We start from the raw sequence: 20,072 nt of genomic DNA on the forward strand, positions 1-20,072 counted from the left end.
TATGAATACAGTAGCAACCAGTTCATGTAAGTAATTTAGTTTTTGCCAATGAGAAATCGCTCAGAAGTGAGTAAAAAAAAAAAAGTCGTCAGTGTTGTAGAGTACAAAGGAATTACAGAAGATAAAGAATGTTAATTAGATCTCATCAAAAGAGAAGAATTTGTAAGTATAAGACGTTAGCCTTGGTCTAAGGGGGAGATGCATGAATCACCAGTAAGTCCAGTGAGATAATTGAAGACTCGAAGGGTTAGTACGAGATATGAAGAACCTCAGTTCAGTTACGTTGGCATAATGAGATAGTCTCCATAAGGAATATGCCTCAACTTAGAGGAAACCCGAAATGAGTAGAATGATCGTCGAACGAATCGTGTCAAGTTCAATTATTATTGATTAGGCGATCACAGGAAAGCTATAAGATCATGCCAGTTATGTGTCACAAGGGTAGTGCCATTGCACAAGACTCTAATCTTTAAGGTGCTAGTCAAAGACTTAGCGCACAACAGTACTATGAGTATTTTAGGAATTATCTTAAAAAAAAAAAAAATCAAGTATGGGAAGTACATCTCATGATTTAGGCAGACAAGAGAACTATGGTGAAAGAAGTCCACCACTTATCCAAGCTAGGAATTCGACTTTTGGACTCCAAAGTGAGTGGAGTTGTTGCCCAGAACATGGCTTATTCCTCCTTAGTTATAAAAGTTAGAGAGAAGCAGTTTGGTGATTCCTACTTGCTGCAGATAAAAGAGGGGATTCACGAACGTAAAGCCTTAGCTTTTGAACAAGGGGGATAAAACGGTACCTTGAGATACCGAGGCAGATGATGCGTTCCAGCTGTAGATAGACTCAGAGAGCTAATTATGTCATAAGCTCACCATTCTAGGTCTACCTCATTCAGATAGGAGGCATGATTTAATTTGGGTGATTGTGGATAGACCTACGAAGTCAGCGCACTTCTTGCCAGTTAAGACCACAGATTGAACAAGAAGATTATAGCAAGTCATATGTTAATGAAATTGCCAAATTGTATGGGACCCTAGTGTCCATTATTTCAGACTATGGTGCTCAGTTCACAGCGAACTTCTGAAAATCCTTTCAGAAAGGATTGGGTGCCAAGGTGAACCTTAGTACAACTTTTCATCCTTAGACAAATGGTCAGACAGATACGCTATTTAGATCTCATGTTATAATATTCATGTTAGTTCAATACTCAGATATTTATGTCAGCTTAGTACTCAGATATCAGTCCAGTACTCACGTATTCATGCTAGTCCCGTACTCAGTTAATCCAGTATTCAGTTAGCTCAGTATTTAGTCAGCCCAGTCTTCAGTCAATTCAATAGATATTCAGTTTAGTATCTCAGCAGTTTAGCAATCTTGTATTCGTTCAGTTCAGTAAGCTTGTGTCCTTGATTTCAAGGTAATTGGGATAGCACCGTTTGAAACCTTTTTGAGTGAAGGTGTAGATCACCGATTGATTAGTTTAAAGTTGGGGAAGCAGAGTTGTTAGGACCAGATTTGGTCTATCAAGTTATAGAGAAAGTCAAGTTGATTTAGAAGCGATTGAAAATGGCTCAGAATTGCCAGAAGTTTTACACAAATGTGAGACAAAGAGATTTAGAGTTTGAAGTTAATGACTGGGTATTTCTTAAGCTCTCACCTATGAAGAGTGGCATGAGATTTGGTAAGAAGGGGAAGCATAGTCCCGCCATAAATTGGACCTTACAGAATTCTACGAAAGGTTGGTCTAGTAGCTTATGAACTTGAGTTGCCAAAAGATTTGGATGCTGTTCACCCAGTGTTTCATGTATCCATGTTGAGGAAGTGTGTAGGAGACCCATCGTTGGTTATTCCTGCTAATACTATAACAGTTAAGGATGGCCTCACCTATGAGGAGATCCCTGTAGCCATTCTTGATTGTCAAGTTCGCAAGTTGAGAACTAAGGAAGTAGCCTCAGTGAAAGTCTTGTGGAGGAGTCAGGAAGTTGAGGAAGCTACATGGGAAGCCGAGGAGGATATGAAATCCAGGTACCCGCACTTGTTTCAGCCTACAGAAGAGATTTATGATGAAGCACCAAGATTTTGAGGTATGTAAGCTTTCTTTTCATGCTTTTGGTCGTGTGTGGCCAATTTATAATGCTATTGTCATGTAGCCCTGTGAGGCAATGATATTATGGGTAGTTGTGACAGGTTGGTAGTGCCTTATTACAGGGGAAACTCTGGCGAAATTTTTGTAGAATCCTGAATGGTTATCATTCGAGGACAAATGATCCCAAGGGGGAGATATTGTAACACCTCGTAACTTCGGACGAAAGTTTGACTCATAAGATGATAATATAATGGAACCAATATGAGGGTTATATCAAGTGTTTTGAAAACCAATTAAGTCATAAGAAATGTCTTTGGGCAAAGAAAAGTTGGAAGCCACTCTACGGGGCATGTTTGCAAGTGAGTTTATGGAAGGGCTTACTTCCAACGACAATAATCCCTCTATTAATTTGGAATTTGTGAAAACTTCCTTGACAAAAGTTGTATCCCTTTGAAATAGCTTTCCAACGGTATATTATGGGCCTCTAACGGACATTTGTGTAAAGATTTATGCCCATTATACGACAGACTGTTCGAGCAGAAAATTTTGACGGACTATTTGACGGTCCGTAGAACATTTTGACGGTCCGTAAAACAATTATATGGTCCGTAAAATGGTCACAGAAAATCGTATTTTGCTGGGCAGTTTTACGGTTCATTTTGACGGACCGTAAAACAATTATACGGTCCGTCAAATTGACTCAGGCCAGCGTAAAATGGTCACAGAAATCCATATTTTGCTAGGCATTTTGACGGTACATTTTGACGGTCCGTCAAACAGTTTGACGGTCCGTAAAAATGGGCGTAGAATTGCCCGACGGGTCAGATTTTAAGATGTTAATAAGAGACCCAAACTCAGTTTTTTCATTCCCATTTCTCCTCCACGACTCGAGGGTTCTCTAGAGCCATCCAAACACTTCATATGCAAGAATCCAAGTGAAACTAAAGATCCACTTCATCAATCCACAAAACTAAGTGAGAGAAACACATCAAATCCATTCAAGTCAAGAAATTCCATGGAAGGTGGAACTAGGGTTTTGTTCAAGTGAAACATTTCAACTCAAGGCTTATTCCTACAATAACTAAGGTAAGTTTTATGATGTTTTTATGATTATTGAAGTATTGATAAGTTAAAAACACTTGGATTGAGGAAGCGTATAGAAAATGGGTTTGATAAAGGGAATTATTTGAACTATGCTAGAGTTTTTGGATTGTTGATTTGGGATTGTTGTATTCATATAGGTGATGAAGAATGATGTTAATTACATGTAATTGAGATTGTAGAATCAACTAGAAGTAATAGAATGGGAATTGGGTGAAGAAATCACCATTAATAGAGACTGTGGAGCTTCATGCCCACTAAGTGTTTGATAAAATGCTTAGATGACCAAAGTATGAATATTATTGCTAATATAGAATCTCTTTGACTTGTATTGATATAGATCAAAGTTGAAAGGGTTGACGAACATTGTATTACGCTCAAAGGATGGAATTTAGGTATGTGAGGCTAACTATCTACGTTAGGGAATGTTCATGATTCTCCCTACGCCTCATTCTTCATACTTGTCAGTAATTTGACTCAGAATACAGTTTAGCCCAGTTTTAAGGTATGTTGTAGAACTGTTATCTTCTAGGGTTGCAGTTACAGAATTCGTTCATGCTTATCAATTTGAATATCATGAACTCAGCACGTAATCTTTATAGACTTATGTATTGTTACCACATGAGTCTCAGTCTAGAAATTCAGTATGCTCAGAAACAGTCAGTGTTTTCAATTCAGTCCAGCATGACTATTTCAGTTCAGCACTGTTCATTGTTGTTATGGTCTCAGTCCTTATTAATTAACCATAATTATACATGTGTGATTTTTCCCGAGGGCACAGCACAGTCTTGTGTATACGTACACATGGCCGAGGCCATTGACTGACGCACTACTAGGCCGAGGCCATAGCGTGCATTTATTGTTGGGTCGAGGCCCCACATATACAAACACAGATAATACAGATGATTTAGATACAGAGCCGGGAGCATTCATATCTTTACTTCCTTGCTATTACAGTTACAGTTATCAGTTTCAGTTTCAGTTTCAGTATTTTTATTGCTTCAGTTGCTTTACATGCCAGTACAATTCAAATATTCTCATGTCCCTTTTTATTGCTTGGGGGCCTGCATCTCGCGATGCAAGCAACGATACACAGGTTGACGACTCAACTATTTAGGGGTGCACGTATCAGCTACTGGTGAGCCCCAAATTCCTTCGGGGCGTTGTCAGCTATCCAGTTATTTCAGTTTATAGACAGCTCTATTATTCAGTACTCTTAGAGGCTTCATAGACACAGTTCAGACAGTCAGATGTTGTTTTATGTTAGCCTTGTTGGCAGTCGTTCAGTTGTTTGGTTTAGCCATGTTGGCTACTTTCAGATATGTTTAGATTGTCTAAGTATTTCCGCATTATGATATGTCAGTCAGACGTTTAGTTAATCAGCATGTGTTAGTTTTATTTTATAAATTAGTTATGTGTTGGTATCACATGTTCATTCAGCCAGCCAGTTGGTTCGCTCGGTCACACGCAGTCAGGCACCGGGTGCCGTGTTACGTCCAGGCCCAGGTTCGGGGCATGACATTCTTCTCATGTTTCCGCAATTGCCTCGAAGCATATGCAATAACTTTCCCGTGCTGCATCAATACGCATCCTAGTCGAACACCAGAAGAATCACAGTATACCATGTAGCCATCTGACCCTTCTGGGAGTGTTAAGATCGGAGCTGAGGTCAACCTGTCTTTCAGCTCTTGGAAACTACGCTCGCATGCATCGTTCCATTGAAAGTTAGCAGACTGCTGAGTTAGCTTCGTCAATGGGGCTAGAATAGATGAAAAGCCCTCTACGAACCTTCTATAATATCCTGTCAAACCCAGGAAACTGCGAACTTCTGTGGGCGTCGTAGGTTTTGGCCAAGTCTTTACAGCTTCAATTTTCTGAGTGTCGACTCGGATGCCATCATCTGAAATAATATGGCCCAAGAATGTTACAAAATTCAACCAGAACTCACACTTTGAAAATTTTGCATACAATTCTCGGGCTCGAAGAATGCCAAGTACAATCCTCAGAAGATCTGCATGTTCTGACTCTGTGCGAGAATACACCAGAATATCATCAATAAATACTATCACGAATAGATCCAGAAATGGCCTGAATAAATTATTCATTAAATTCATAAATACAGCTGGAGCATTAGTCAACCCGAATGACATTACTCGGAATTCATAGTGGCCATATCTCGTTCGGAAAGCTGTTTTGGAAATATCTGCTTCTCTAACTCTCACTTGATGATAACCCGACCTCAAATCTATTTTAGAAAACCACTTATCACCTTGCAGCTGATGGAATAAATCATCAATCCTTGGAAGAGGATATTTGTTCTTTATCGTCACTTTGTTCAATTGCCTGTAGTCGATACACATTCGTAAGGATCCGTCCTTCTTTCTCACGAACAAGACTGGTGCTCCCCATGGCGATGAGCTGGGCCTTATAAACCCATTTTCAAGCAAATCTTTGAACTGTGATTTTAGCTCTTTCAATTCTGCCGGAGCCATTCGGTACGAAGAAATAGAAATTGGCTCGGTGTCCGGTAATACATCGATAGCGAAATCAATTTCCCTTTCATGAGGAAGACCTGGAAGTTCATCTGGAAATACGTCTGGGAATTCATTCACCACCGGAACAGATTGGAAAGCTGGCGGTTCTGCTCCTGTATCATGAACTCGAACTAAATGATAAATATAGCCCTTGGCTATCATCTTCCTTGCCTTGAGGTGGGAAATAAACCTACCCTTTGGGGATGCCTTATTCCCCTTCCATTCAAGTATGGGCTCTCCCGGAAATTGGAATCGATCCACTTTCGTCCGACAATCAACATTGGCATAGCACGAAGCCATCAAATCTATGCCCATGATTACATCGAAATCTACCATGTCAAGCTCAATCAAATCGGCTTTGGTCTGGCGATCACATATCACAACGACACAACTCTTATACACTTCCTTCGCTATCACGGAATCACCAACCGGAGTGAATACCTCGAAAGGTTTAATTGGCTCGGGTTTCACCCCAATACAATCAGCAACATATGGAGTAACATACGAGAAAGTAGAACCCGGATCGATCAAAGCATACACATCACGGGAAAATATAGTCAATGTACCTGTGACAACGTCCGGGGAGGACTCAAGATCCGGTCGCCCAGCAAAAGAATATACAAGGGGCTGAACAGCACCTGAAGTAGATGATCCCCCTCTGCCTCTGCCTCCACCTGTCGACGTCTGAGGAGTCTGTACTGTAGGGCGTACTGAAGAAGATCCCGCTGCTGAACCTGTGGGCTTAGCCCCAACCCTATCTCTCACCGACGGGCAATCCCTCATCATGTGGCCAGTCTGACCACAAGCATAGCAAGCATCCGTACCCCGATAACATCATCCGGAATGTATTCTACCGAACTTGCTGCACCGCGGTACCGGGGGTCTCCTCTGACTAAAATCTCCCCTAAACTGAGAATTCGAGGCCTTCGAACTCTGGTCCTGTCCTGATCGGGAAGAACGATCAAACCCTCTGTCTAAAAATCTGGGAGGCGCACTAGTCACTGACTGTCCCGAGTGCTTAGAATACATCTTTCTCGACCCCCGTCCATACTCGCTGCTTGCTCCTATAGACCTAGTCCTCTTACCTTGCCTTCGGTTAATATCACGATCACTCCTCGGCGGCTATTGTCGTTCCTCAAGATTCTTAGCATGGGCCTGTATGCGGGAAATGTCCATCACATCTTGCAATGAAGCTGTCAAATAATCTTTGAACAAGTGCAGCCCCAACCCGCTCACAAATCTATGTACACGATCGCCCATGTCGGCCACCATAGTCGGGGCATACCTGGTCAGAGAATTAAATTGCAGGATATATTCCCGAGCACTCATGCTTCCTTGCTTTAGATTCAAGAACCTGTCCGCTCTAGCTCGGCGGACCTCGGGTGGCAAATAATGGCGAATAAAAGCGCCAACAAACTCTTGCCAAACGGGAGAAGGTGCATTTTCTGTCCTCGACGCTATCCAATTGTTGTACCATAATACCGCCACATCGTGGAGTCTATAAGAGGCCAACTCCACGGATTCGGTCTCAGAGGCATGGACAATATTCAATGTCCTTAACATCTCATCTACGAAGCTCTGCGAATCTTCATCTGGCTTTGACCGGAAGAATTCTGGAGGATTTAAACTCATAAAATCACGGGCCTTTGTAGTCGCTGCCCGATCGTTTGAACCCACGTTCTGCCGTTGTGCCTGTGTGGCAACCAATTGTGTCAATAGTTAAATAGCCTCGGTCATTTGTTGACCCGAAGCAGTCGGCGGAGGGATTGGAGCTGGAGCTCCTCCTTGCTCTCCCACATCGGGCGAGGCGTCATTTTGTGATTCGCCCTCCTCTACATTCATCGGAGGCTCTCTTTCTGCCTGCCTCTTTGTCGTAGTATTACCCTTTTGGGCGGCTGTAGCTTTTCCCTTTGGCGGCATTCTGAAATCATAATGCACTATTAGGGAGGATAAAATCTTACACATGACTCTATCGCACTATCTCATACAAGAAGAATGGTCATTTTTCCTAAATGCCCGGTAGCCTCCTGTTTATTGATGTGGCGCGCAACACACCATAAACAAGACTCTACTAGACACGGATCGTAGACACTTCCTAGGACGAACTGCTCTGATACCACTTTTTTCACGACCCAGCTAGGGCCGTGACGGGTACCCGGGGCTAGCCACCGAGCACCACTCGTTCTGCTACTCACCTTACCCATTTAATGCTCGTTATTAATTCATGCTTAGGACATATGAAGATCATCTTTTCATTTGAGAAAATAAAAATACTTTTTTTATTCATAAGCCTCTCGGCCATCAAAATAATACATACATGTACATAAAAGCCTCTCGTGAGACCATCTACCCACACTGCGCATCTACGAGCCTCTACTGACATACTATACATATAGGTGGAGCAAGGCTCCACCATGCCCAAAATATACATATACCAAGAGAATAATCATGAGCACCTCTAGACAATGGAGTGCTGGCACTCAGCTGGCAGCTACTAAGAATCTGGATCGAGCTCACCTCTCTATCTACCTGTGGGCATGAACACAGCGTCCAAAGAAAACGGACGTTAGTATGAATATTGTAGCAACTGTACCTGACTGGGAATTACATGAAAAGTAATGCATGCTGACTTACTTTTAAGCTTATCATCACCTCATGTATGCATATCATATATATATAGGTGCGGTGTGATAATCAGTAACATTAGCCCGCGTTCAGGCCTCCCGCGTCTGTGGTACCATCTCATGCCGCCTATCACACCCTAACCTTGGTAGGGCATGACGGGCACCCAACTCTCTTCAGAGTTGAGCGAACCCTAAGACATTCGCTTTACCAAAACCTGTCAATTCAAAAAAAATTAAAAACATGAAACTTTTCAAAATAGAGATCACTGTTTTTGTACAGATTATGAAAACTTTCAGTCAAATAAGTACTTTAACCCAATTGAAATCATCTAAAATACATGCTCTTTTAACATACACAACTAGTACATCACTCTGTCGACTTCTCGACAAACGTACCACAGGACGCTGTCTGCAAAGTCTCTAACATAGACGAAATACCATATTCATGAATACTCAGACTCGGCAACACTCCGGAAGGAAATGGAGCTCGCCAATCCTGCAGGAACATCTTCTAGCAATGTATTCTACTCATCTGGGCGTACCTGCGTGGTATGAAACGCAGCCCCCGAAGAAAGAGGGTCAGTACGGAATATGTATTGAGTATGTAAAGCATCACTAAATCATAAACCAGGAAAGTGCGACAGTATACAAGTTTAAAAATAAAACTATAAGTCACCTTAAATAGCATTCTGAACCAAGTCCTGCGACCTTTACCCAAATTCTAGCATGCACAATACAAATACAGCATACGCAAGTTATAGAATACACAATATGAATTTAGTATCACAATAGTCCCTTCGGACGGCCGCTTCCGGCATAATAATAATAATAGCCCCTTCGGGCGTGCCAATTCCGACATACGTCTATCCTGGCCCCTTCGGGCATGCCGGTCCTGAAATGATAATGATGGCCCCTTCGGGCGTGCCGGTTCTGACATACGTCTATCCTGGCCCCTTCGGGCATGCCGATCCCGAAATAATAATAATGATGGCCCCTTCGGGCGTGCCGCGTCCGGCGTAATAATAATGATGGCCCCTTCGGGCATGCCACTCGTGACATACGGCTACCTTGGCCCCTTCGGGCATGCCACTCGCGACATAATAATAGTCCTGGCCCCTTCGGGGCTGCTTTCGGCTCAATAATAATGATAATAGCCCCTTCGGGCATAATAATAATGATAATGGCCCCTTCGGGCACATTAATAATGATAAAGTAAGCATAAGTCATAAATGAAATGAAGTAGTAAAACCTCGCACCCCTTTTGGAGTGGTTTTGAAAATAGCACACTCAGACGTAAGCTGAGGCCATAGCACACTCAGGCGTAAGCTGAGGCCATAGCACACTCAGTGATAAGCTGAGGCCATAGCACACTCAGACATAAGCTGAGGCCATCGCACACTCAGGCATAAGCTGAGGCCATCGCACCCCCTTCGGAGTGGTTTTGGAAAGTCTAAGTAATACAATCTCGCACCCCCTTCGGAGTTGTTTTGAAAATCAATTTTATGTTTCTTTATACAGAACTAGTTCTTTTAAAATCATTAGTGAACCACAAACGTGTTTCAAATTAATCTGAGTTAGCATAAGAAAATTTACGACCATATGCACGTAAATCAATGTTAAGACTCGATAGACACGTTTACTAACCGAGACCTGGGGGAGTCAATCCGACTTAGTATGTGGAAGTTACGAGCGTTTGAAGTACAGAACGTTCTACACGTGTTTCAGAAGCCATTTTTGAAACGTTTGTGGCTTCTGAAACACGTGCATATGGTCGTAAATTTTCAATTTTATGTTTCTTTATACAAAACCGAAGCAATAATTATATTAGGAACGTTATTGCACAACAAAATATATTATAGAACTTAATAAGGTAGTTAAAACAACTATCCTTTGGTAGTCGGGACAATAGCTAAAAGTTTCCTTTAATTATCGTACAGAAATAAGTTAAATGGAGCAATACAAAAGGTCTCGCGAATTGTGGGCCCACCTCGGGTTAAGTCAAGGTGGCGTACATAAGTTACGAACATTAGGCCTTGCGAAGTCATCCATGAAAGTTTCAGGGCAATCCGATTCCGTTTGTGAAAGTTACAGATGTTTTAACTATTTTTCTATCAAAACATAAAGTACCTAATTCAATTACATTGAATGATTAGAGGTCAAAATTAGGCTCAGATTTCTAGGAATAGAGTTTCCCCCGAGGCTTGTATCATAACCTATTATGTCTAGGACATGCCAAAAGAAAGAAAGGTAAGGCTTTACATACCTTTTCCGCTTCTTACGCTTCTCCAATCTCAAGTCCCGAATGGCCCAAAATCTACAATTGGTCACAAATACCAAACATTGATTATAAGCCTTTAAGAATTCAATCTTAACTCAGCACTTGTCTACCAAAATTTGGGCAGCATCTCCCCTATAAATTCGACATCCCCGAGAATTTAACTCAGCTAAAACATCAACAACAACACCAACAACAATACCAACAACATCAACAATCCACATACTGACAACATTATCTTCCATCAATGCAAGAAGTCTACATTAAATTCACATTAACTTCTACAACAACTTTCCAACAATTACAACTTTACTAGAATCATCATATTCTCATTTACATCATAGAATATATATCAACAACAACTAAATTTATTACATAAAATTTGGTTCATACTTCTCACACCATATACACACATACACGGCTACCTTCCATCACCCACAACTTCAACTAAATTCATCAAACTTTCATTTCCAATATAGAGTCCACAACAACCACAATTAGAATGCTACATAAAAATTAACTAATCTTGCCTTCTCAACACATGCACACACACGGCCACACCATGGAAACCTCCATATTTTCATGAATTTCATTCATTTCTACACTCTACAACACATACAAACCATCCATAACATATAAAAGAGATCAAATCTTACCTTTTTCCCTTACTTTCTCACTTGGCCATGATTGTGAACTTGCAACAATAAGAGGAATTCTTGCTCCAACAATTATACCACGTTGTAGAGGACCCTTGAATTAGTAGGAATACTAGAAGAAAATATTTTTTTGGATAAAAATTGGAGGCTTCCATTTCTTGTTCTCTTGGCCGAAATGGCCTTTGGGTTTTCTCTCCATGCTTCTTGAAAATTCCAAGTAAGAAGAATGAAAAATGTGACCATTAAGTCATCTTTTGGCCCTTATTTATTTTAATTCCATGTGGGCTTTAGCCCACCCAACTTGGATGGCCCACTTGGCCTTTTCAAGATCAATCTTTTTTTTTTTGTCTTGCATTTCATGACAATTTATTTTTTTCCAAATTCCAAATTTACCCTTAGCCTTGCTCCATATTTTTTATGAGCCATCTTGCGAATCTCCCTTTTTGCCCCTAGCCTTTCTTAATATTTCCACATCAATAGCTTTCATAAACAAATTGTGTGCTAAACAAGATAAAAAATATAACCTTGCTCTTAACTTCCCGCAATTATCTTGAATTATCCGAATACGCAAAATACGGGATATAACACCGCCCACTAGTGGTGTCTGCCCATGCCAACTGACCATGGTGTATCGTATAGCTGCCCGCTTTCGCGGTGACTGCCCGGCCAACTAGACCCGGTGTGATGCAATCATGACATGCTCATCATAAAATACTTATATTAATTATGCTTATCCAAATATATTTGTCATCGTACATGCATAAAGACTCTAGAACAAGTGCACTCTATCGAGGTGACGAAAGGTCGTGAACCCTCGATTTCATTATGAACATATATGAACATTCTACCTCACCTTGAAGGGATTAGTATATAAGGTGAGTGTATACAAGGAACAACATCATTTACTTTATAAGAACGTCATATCATATCTCTTGACTCATATAGCTATTCATGATCTTAGGCTCTTGGCTTTCGGGGTTATATGAGACTCATGAAAAGGAACAAGAATCATATCATGGGATTCATTCCATAGAAAGAAAGGACTAGCCTCACATACCTTTGTCATTTAGCTAAGCTATTGTTCACTTGCTCTCCTTTAATGTCACGTCGCTACCTTCATGAAAGAATTCGTATTGACGTTAGTTAATCGACTACGGGAATGCGTCTCTATTTCTAGAGAAAATTGGGCAGCACTTCCTTTATTTATACTACTTTTCTCATAGTCTATATCAACTCCCATACATTTACAACAACACCTCACAATATCGTATCAACAATCGTCATTCATATACTTTGAGCAAAATCCACCATTTTTCTCTATTTTCTCCACATTTATGGTTGTAGTTAGTTATCGCGTTTTCTCATATATAATGCTTATTTCCTGGTCTAAACATCATTTACAACATATTCATAATCATGGCACATCAACGTTTATGGTTCCATTCAACTACTATTCAATTATGACACTATTCTCCCATTTAAGACCCATTTTCCATGTCTTTCTACAATTCAAGCATCTTGGCTTTCCAATAAGTTAAACAACATGATAAAGTCATGAAACATACCTTAGATGGTGGTGGAACAAGCCTAGAGTGGAGTTCTTCCTTTTGCTCTAAAACCTTACTCCACCTCTTTTGGAATTTTCTTGATTTGGATGAACCTCACTTGAGTTTCACACACTTTGTTTCATGGATTTGGTGTTGTTGATCTCGATCTCCCTTTGTTTCTCTTAAATTTTGTGGATGAAATGTTTGGATAAGTTCTAGAGGGAGATTGAAGGTTATAGATGAAGTATGAATGAAAATGAATGAGAAAGTCACTTATAATAATCACAAAATCTGATTTTTAATGAATAGTCGTCGGCTTGTACAGTGGTCGTAAACCACATTTTACGGACCGTATACTAGTTTACGGGCTGTATAACGTGGTCTTGTTTAAGCATATCAAAAACAGAAAGGTTTGCTGGAGGTCATGATGGTTTACGTCCACAGTTTACGGGCCGTATTTCAGTTTACAGTCCGTAAACTGGGTCATATTTTACCATTTAAAGTTTGGACAAAAAGTTGAAATTTTTGGAACGTTGGAGGACGATGGCAGTATACGGTCCGTAAATCACTTTACGGGTCGTATTCTGTTTTACGACCACTGGCTGAATTGAAATTGTACAACTTTATTATTTCCAAAAATTCATGAATTGTCATTCCCTACGTTGTAAAACGTCGCACACTCATACCCTTCGTTGGTCTATTCCTTGTACATGTATGGGGACTTTTCCGAGGTGTAACATCCTTTTACCTAGTGGAATGGTTGGGCTACCAATGACTGCATTTTTATTAGATTGGATAGGATTAAGCATAATGATACATTTCAGAATTTGTTTGGACAGCTAGAAGTGGAACATTTGTCAAGGACTTGTTCTGATCATGCACCATTACTTGTATTGTGTGGAGATCAAGTGGGTAATTTATCAAACCATTCAGATTTCTAAAATTCTTGGTGGAACATGATACTTTTATTGACTTTGTTAAGCAGGAATGGGAAGCAGTCTTATCTAATGATCTGTTTCTCTCCTTTAAACTCAAGATGAAGAAACTGAAAGCTGCTTTAAGTACATGGAATAAGGATACTTTTAGGGACATTTTTATACAACTAGTAATCAGAGAGGATATAGTTAAGATTAAAGAGCATTTGTTTGAGGGGAACCCATCTGAAGAAAATAGAATGGTCATCCAAAGGGGCCAAGCAGAACTTAAACTGTATCTTCACTATGAGGAAGAATTGTGGAGGCAAAAAGCTGGGATGGACTGTTTCTCAGAAGGTGATAAGAATACAAGATATTTCTATAGTCTGGTAAAAGGGAGAAGGAAAAGAATCCAAATTAAGAGGATTAAATATGCTACTGGAAATTGGCTAGAGGATGCTGTTAGAGTTGCTGCTGAAGCTGTTAATTTTTTCCATAAGCAATTTACTCATGAGGAGGTTAGTGAAGATTCTCCAATTCTTAATCATGTTCCTGAACTGATTAGAGAGGAGGATAATATGCTACTTGTTGAATAACCTACTATGGAGGAAGTATAGAAGGCAGTGTTTGAATTAAATGGGGACAATACCTGTGGCCCTGATGGATTTTCTGGGATCTTTTATCAGAAGTGTTGGGAGGTGATCAAGGCTGATGTATTTAGTGTTGTTAAAACTTTCTTTGAAGGACATACTCTTCCTAAGTCAATCACTCACACTAATCTAGTTTTGCTACCAAAGAAGAATGTTGTTGAGTCCTTCTCTGATATGAGACCTATAAGTCTTAGCAACTTTATCAATAAGGTCATATCAAGAGTAGTTGATGATAGAGTGGACAAGTTACTCACATGGGTGATTTCTCCAAATCAATCAGGTTTTGTTAAGGGCAGGAATATAATTGAGAATGTATTGTTGACACAAGAAATCGTAACTGATATAAGGAACAGAGGAAAACCAACAAATGTTGTGATTAAGTTGGATATGACAAAAGCATATGATAGTGTTAGGCCCCGTGTTTTCGTACAATTGGAAATCGAGAAATAATTATGACTAGGGTGTTAGAAGGATATAAATTAATTTGTGAGAATATGACTATGTGGGTTATGGAATCTTTTATGCTAAGACCTCGGGGAAGGCCGAGGGTAAATTTGGAATTTCAGAAATTAGTTTCGGGAATTACAAAACGGGACTTTTTAAGCATTGGGCCAAGAAACCAAAAAAAATTAATTGGAAGCCCAAAGGAAAGAGAGGGGCCGGCCTTAGCTTGGCCCAACCCATTATGTTGGTGTCATGTGCATAGCACATGACACTTAAAGGATATATATCTATGTTACACTTGGAATTTATCATAAATCAACAAACATTTCAAGAGCACAAAGAGAGAGAGGGTTCGGCCGTGAGTAAGAGGGAGAGAAGGGAAAAAAATTCCAAGCTTGTGTGTGATCCAAAAATCTTGGTTTCTACATATTTGTGAAGTACTCAAGACGCTCTCCGACGTGGTATAATTTGTTTGGCACGGGGACGACGGTTTCGACAAGTCGGGGTTTCAAGAAAAGGTGAGAATTCTTACCCTTTTATGTTATAGAATTGATGTGAATGTGTTAAGCATTAGAAGTAGATGGAGATCCCGTAATTTTAACGTAAATAGGAAGTCGTGGGTGTGTGTTTGTAGTGGGTTTGGCCGAGAGCCATAGAAGGAAAAATTGGTGTGAATTGATCTTGGTTAAGTTGGTCTAATGTGTTGTTGTGATCCTTATATCGTAAATGATTGATTGTTGAATTAAATTGGCGGTGGAAAACGAATTTGGATGTTATCGGAAAGTGTATATCCTTGGTATCTTTATGTATATCAATGTATATCTTGGGTGTTATAGACTTTAGATATGAATCTATATCGATGTTGATGAATTCGGAATGGAACGACGTGAGTTAGAATGTTCGTAGTGCATTTTAGATGTTTTGAAGAATTTGGGAAATAATGGATTTTTTTTATGCAATTTCGTGTATGGCATGGTTTGTAATTAGAATGTGATTGTATAAGTTTTAATGTGGGCTGTTGTAGCTGGTTAATTGGAGCCGAGCTACGCCTCGGGGATGTTAGATTTATAGGGGAAATGCTGCCGAAATTTCGGTAGGCAATTATGAAGTTAAAGGCATTTCAAAGCCTAAGGATCTCATTTGGTAACTTTGACCATTTGCAGATTTTTGACGAAACGGGACGAGACATTTGGAAGAGCTTACGACGTTTGTGAGGTATGTAAAGCTTCCCAATTCTTTATTTGGCATATCTTAGTGTGTTAGTTGAATATGAGACCTTCCGGAGCATTTCTGCTCCTCGAAACCCGATCCACAGGAAAGTTACTATTCATTCAATTCGATTGAAGCCTAAAGGCTCCCTTTTGGCTAGAATGCCATTATTCGTCCGAAACCTATCGAAATGTGGTCGGGTAACTTGGGAATGATTATGTATGACCCTTGGCATATAACTGCTCATAAAAATATGTTCGCCACCTCATTTCGACTCGAGGTGGGTCCGCGAACCCAAAATGCCCGATTTGCCCTTCGGGCCATCTTTGATAATAAAGTTGTAAATACTACTTCGGATCCTTGGAACATCTTCCTACGGGGTAGGTTTGGACAATTCGATACGCTAACCTATGTTTTGAATTATATGGACCATTTTGGAAACGTTTTGTGAAATGAAATTTTATGTCGACTAAGTATTCGACTATTTTGTAATGCGATATGAATTATGAATTTACCTTGTTCTGAAACACTATTTTGAACGACGATTTGCATTTGTTTGCTCACGACTCCGCTCGTGCCATATTATGACTTCGTTCGCCGGTTCCCGGGCCGGTTTTGATTCGTGCGCTCTATGATAAATTCGGCTGTATGCTGTGTTACGGTTCCCGAGGCTTCGCCATAGGGCCCGGTTCCGTTTGGAGTTATGCTGTGATATGGCTCGGGATGCGATACGCTCACCGATGATTATGATTATGTTCGGGGATGTACGGAGATTTGAAACCTTCTGGTGTTATGCTGTGTGTGGCGTCAGCGTTGGAGTGGCGACCACGTTCCTAAGCGTTTGCATGATTTCATTTGCATAGTATATACGTATATGATTTCGATACAGATTTTGACATACCAGTTTGTACCCCACTTTGACATTTGATTTGCTTTCGGTTTTGATCTATAATTCTGTACTCCGTGCTTTACATACTCAGTACATATTTCGTACTGACCCCCTTTCTTCGGGGGCTGCGTTTTATGCCCGCAGGTGCAGATATCGGTGATCCTCCGCAGTAGGCTTCACTTCTTGCTATTTCGGAGCACTCTTATCCGATCCGGAGTCCACTTTTGGTACAGACTCTTTTGTTTTGTATATATTTGGTATGTCTGACTATTTGGGTACGGCGGGGCCCTGTCTCGCCACATGTCTTTGTTTTGAGTTCGTAGAGGCCTGTAGTCATATATGTGGGGCGAGGGTCCTATGTGTTTACTGTCTGATTTTGCTTTCGGGTCTTAAAGCGGTCTGTTTGATATGATGGCCCCAAATGGCCCTTTTGTATATATTTGTATTTTGACCGGCGATGTCTATTCCGCCGCTTTGTTTGAGTTTGATTTGATATGACCGCTTAAGACATATTTTCGATATAAATTATGTTTGATATAACTTCTTGAAAATTCTGAAATAAGTTTAGATTCGGAAATAAATATGCGATTTGGTCTGGGTACCCAGGTAGGGTGCCAGTCGCGGCCCACGGGGCTGGGTCGTGACAGATAGGGTCTCATGGTTATACCCCTGTAAAGTGATGAAAAAGATGGGATTCTCTGCAGTTTTCATTGACCTTATATGGAGGCTGTTGGCAAATAATTGGTATTCTGTACTTCTAAATGGTCAGGCACATGGTTTCTTTCACTCTACAAGGGGTGTCAAGCAGGGGGATCCACTCTCTCCTGCTCTTTTCATTATAGCTGCAGAAGTTCTTTCAAGAGCATGAAACTCTTTGTTTGATCAGCCTAGTTTTGTTGGATATGGGATGCCAAAGTGGGGTTCTGAGCTGAATCATCTGGCATATGTAGATGATACATTCATTTTTTCTGCAGCAGATAACCACTCTTTATAGATAATCATGGATACTCTTCAGGAATATGAGAAAATATCTGGACAGCTGATAAACAAGAGAAAAAGTTCTTTTTATATGTTCAGCAAAGTATCAGATGAGTTAAGTCAGTAGGTTGCAGCAGTAATAGGATTTGTGAGGGGACAATTTCCTTTTACATATCTTGGAGTACCAATTACTCATGCCAGGAAAAGGAAAGTGGATTATACTGAGTTATTGAAAAAAGTCAAAGACAAGTTGCAAACTTGAAAAGGCAAGTTACTGTCTTATGGGGGAAAAGCAGTATTGATTACAAGTGTCCTTCAAAGTATCCCAATTCATGTTTTATCGGCTATAAGGCCTCCTAAATGTGTTATAAAAGAACTACACAGGATCTTTGCCAGGTTCTTTTGGAATAATAAGGAGGAAGGAAGATGCAGACACTGGTCATCTTGGCTTAACATTTGCATTCCTAAACATGAAGGAGATTTGGGTTTCAGGTCTATTTATGACATGTCCAAAGCCTTATGTGCTAAACTCTGGTAGAAGTTTAGAACCACTAGTTCTCTTTGGGCTAATTTCATATGGAACAAATACTATAAGAAGCAAATTCCTCAGGTGGTTCAATGGAATGGAGGGTCACAAGTCTGGAAGATGATGTTGGAAGAAAGGGAAAGTCTCGAACAGGAAATCTGGTGGGAGCCAAAGATTGGAAGTTCAAACATCTGGTTTGACAATTGGACTAAGTTAGGTGCTCTCAGCTATGTGGTTCCCCAGTCCTGGCAAACCAATGATCATGCTGAAGATGTTTCTGAGCTTATGTCAAATGGAAGATGGAATATCAACAAACTTATACAGTTGTTTCCTGAAGATATAATGCAGCATATAATACAGGAAATTGACATTAAATATGCATCAAATGAATGGGACAGACCTTGGTGGATGATGACAAGTACATGAAGGTTTACAGTAAGTAGTGCATGGGAGTTATTGAGACAAAAAACTAATGTAACAATGCCATTTCAGAATATGTGGATCAAAGGTGTGCCTTTTAAAATTTCATTCTTCATGTGGAGATTGTAGAAGTTTAAAGTGCCAATTGATGAAGTGGTGGCAAGTATTGACATTCCTATAGTTTCAAAGTGTTGTTGCTGCCATACTGCTCAGATTGAAACTATTAACCATCTATTTCTGTGTGGAGATTTGGCTATTAAGGTATGGAGATTCTTTAATATAGGGGCTGGATTGAGCTTGAATTGTGTTCAGGTGAAACATGCCATAAGAAGTTGGTGGGAAGTAAAATGCCATTTCAAAATGAAGAATATATACAAAGCAGTGCCTGCTTTCATTGTGTGGCAAATATGGAAGTGGAAAAACAATAGGCTACATGGTGTTAATATGAATGTGAATAGAGTGCTATATGACATAAATCTGAACATTTATATGTTATGTAAAGTTCAGTTTCCTGGGCTAAATATTCCAACTCAATGGCATCAGATTATTCAATTCTTTGAAGGATATAAGCCAACTGTTATATGCACAATTATTAATTGGATGAGACATGCATCTAGATTCTACAAGTGTAATACTGATGGAGCTGCTAAAGGAAATCCAGGACCAAGTTCTGCTGCTTTTTGTATCAGAAATGAAGAGGGAGATTTTGTGCATGCAGCTGCTAAAATTCTGACAGATGGATCAAATATTGTTATTGAGGCTGAGGCTATTAGAATGGGACTGATGTACTGTATGGAAAAGAAACTGTTTCCATTGATTATAGAGACTGATTCCATGACCATGAAGAAGATTATAAATGTTTAATGGAAGATCCCTTGGAGCATCTCAATGTTGGTAGATGATATCAAGAGGATGATGGAAGATCAAAGAGTGATTGTGGAGCATATACATAGAGAAGGAAATGGACTTACAGATTATTTAACTAACTTTGTTTTTTATTTTACAGGTGTAGTTCAGTTTCATAATTTTCAGGAATTACCAAGTCAAGCTAAGAGGATTCTGAATATGGAAAAAAGTGGAATTCCTAACTTGAGAATAAGAACTCTTCAAGACAAAGCACCAGATTAGTCTTTGACACCAAAACTTTAAACCATTGCTGAGTACAGTTTTTCAATAGATTATGAGTTATTGCAGCATATGTATTAAGGTGGTATCAGTG

Source organism: Lycium barbarum, chromosome 7 (assembly GCF_019175385.1).
Source record: "Lycium barbarum isolate Lr01 chromosome 7, ASM1917538v2, whole genome shotgun sequence".
NCBI lineage: Eukaryota > Viridiplantae > Streptophyta > Magnoliopsida > Solanales > Solanaceae > Lycium > Lycium barbarum.